Here is a 2,701-nt window from a genome sequence, read left to right on the forward strand (position 1 = left end):
GGAGTTGTATGTGCCTTTACTATGTTATAATCTTAGAACCTACCAGCCACTACAGGTGTCCGACAAGAAGACTTTTGGCTGTCCTGTGCTCCATTGCGCCCCTGGTGGCGTTCAAAAGACAACCTGTGACTGAAATATCAGTCACAACATATCTCTACTGAAGATTAATTGTCATGCGCTAAAGTAATTGGTTTTGTTTCATTCGTGAACTTGTTAGTTTTTGTTTTGGGTGGCCAAAGCCTAAAATGTGTAAAATTCTGATCCATTTTCTTTTTTTAATTCATTAAATTAATATTCAACTTGTTCATTAGGATGGAGGACAACCGACAATGACTGAATCGGCTGAGGTTGATGCCACCAGAACATCGAAGCAGCCTTCTCAAGTTTTGACAGACTCTGAAAAGGAGGTATGCGTATCATGTGGTCATCCTGTCGTGTCTTGAGATGTTAAAATTACAGTTAGATAGACCTGTGCTGGTTGGACAAGTTTTCTAATATATCTGGACATAAATCGTAGCTAATAATATTTTCCCTCATCATCATATGATATACAGTTATGCCTAGTATATGTCTTTACTATGTTACAATCTAAGAACCTACCAGCCACTACAGTTCTCTCATTGGGAGACTTAAGCTTTCGTCAGGTTGTCGACTGCTGCATTGCCCTCTTATTGGCTTTAAGTACACAACCTGTAACTGAATTATCTGTCAGAACAGAACCTATGTGTCTACAGCAGGTGATTTGGCATGTGGATTCTTCAGATTTTTAGAAAATAGGTAAAATTGTGATCAAAAGTTTAAAATGTCTAAAATTCTGGTATAGTTTGCAATAGTATATCTATTAAATCATTTCAAAACTTCTTAACAAGGATGGAGAACATTGGCTGTGACCGAATTGGTTGAGGTTTAGATTACCAGGACCATTGAGCAGCCTCCTCGGGATCTACAAATTTAGGAATGAAGATATGCATCCCATGTTACAATCCTGTTATGGCCCGAGGTTTTGAAGTTGCAGTTACATATTGGGCTGGGCGATATGGCTGATAAGTACATAGCGATATAAGTATTTCATATGGGTCCATCGATACACATTGAATTCTTTTTTTATATTATTTTATTTATTATCGTTTTTATTTTCCAATATTTTCACTGCCCTGTTAAAAAAACATTTAATGTAGTTTTCCTCCCGGGAGCTTTTTGTTACGGTCAATTAATTTTGTTATTACATTATTTTGTCATATCATTCATCAATATTTTAGTTTTTTTTTTTTTTTCAAATAGAATTAAGACCTTTTTCTGTGCAGATTCCTCTGGGGATTAAGTATTTAATGGGTTCTCAATTTTCTCTTGGACTTTGATGCAACCCAGTCTCCTCCCTTGGACAAAAAATATGGGCTGAATCTTCCTTGGAATAACGACACAGATTCTGACGAATCATTGTCAAATCCTGCCCCTGAACTTTGCGCCTCAGACCCAGACCATATTACTATCCCAAGGCTCAGGAGGACCAAAAGTATACAGGTAAACAACCCATATAGATTTCAGGGAATCTTACAAGCAAATTGCATATATTTTATTGGTCTCCTGCCTTCTATCCTTTATATTTCGTTGTTGTTGTTTTTTAGATTAAAAAAACAGGCTGACTTTGGAATGGATAAGCATTATTACTCCAACTCAGATGACAGTGGAGATGAATATATTCCGGATACAAGTGAGGCCTCTGATTCAGACGGAAGTGAATCTTTGAAAATTGTGGACCCTCTCTTGAAGTCTAAGAATGCCTTCAGAGATTTTTCTCCCACACCACGAATCTCAAAAGCCACCTCAACGCAGGTTGTTAATCAAGGGCGTTCACCCGTTCGGAGGAGTAGCAGCACTGGTGTGATTCTTGAATTCTATGGCTCTTCAAATATTTGTGCAGTTTAACACAAATCATCCAAAATAGAATTCAAGCACATCTGTGACAGAAATTCAAATTCAGAAGTCAAACAGAGAGAACAAAAAAAAAAATCTAATGCTGCGCTTCTTCCGAAGACATATACTGTAAACATTAAATGTATGTTAGGACAATCTTGAAAAAAGTATTAGAACACCCTTTACTTTTATTTCTTGTTAATTTTATTAACCAAAATATGTCCATTTTTATTACAGATTAATGAATACAAAATTAAAACTCTAATCAGCTACTTTTTAATCGTTATATTTGTATAAACAAATGTTATACATCTGTGTGTTAACTTATACAAGAAATGACGGAAAAGCAAGGGTGGTTTAGTATTTTTTTATCGTATATAGTCTGTATAATATCTTTAACCTATGCTGATGCTGTTTAATACTGATTTAAATAATAATAATAATGTCATAATCTGTTGGTTTTACATGAACAAAACCTTTCAAGCACTTTTTAAAATTCTAAATACTACCTCTTGTCAGTAAGTTGGTTCACAGCACTGCCTTGGAGTGAAAGTGTGTAGTGCTGAGACAGTCGGTATGTGCTGAGTCGTCTGACGTTTGTGTGACTGGTACCCAGGAAGGTAGCAAAACCAGGCAGTGTGTATGTCGTACCCAGGAAGGCAGAGAAACCAAGCAATATGTATGTGGTACCCACGAAGGCAGAGAAACTAAGCAGTGTGTATGTGGTACCCGGGAAGGTAGCAAAACCAGGGAGTGTGCATAGATACAGACCCCAAAAGTGATTAAA

General features: G+C 36.6%; 1 long non-coding RNA gene across 1 annotated transcript; it reads left to right on the forward strand.

Moving 5' to 3' along the window:
- Positions 1-312: 312 nt before the first annotated feature.
- On the forward strand, positions 313-2,422 carry LOC148315089 (uncharacterized). Its single transcript, XR_015841285.1, has 3 exons — positions 313-407; positions 1,369-1,521; positions 1,626-2,422. It is a non-coding gene; the product is annotated as an uncharacterized LOC148315089 (long non-coding RNA).
- Positions 2,423-2,701: the final 279 nt, after the last annotated feature.

Source organism: Idiotropiscis lumnitzeri, unplaced genomic scaffold (assembly GCF_059441095.1).
Source record: "Idiotropiscis lumnitzeri isolate Australia: NSW breed Sydney's pygmy pipehorse unplaced genomic scaffold, RoL_Ilum_1.0 HiC_scaffold_131, whole genome shotgun sequence".
NCBI lineage: Eukaryota > Metazoa > Chordata > Actinopteri > Syngnathiformes > Syngnathidae > Idiotropiscis > Idiotropiscis lumnitzeri.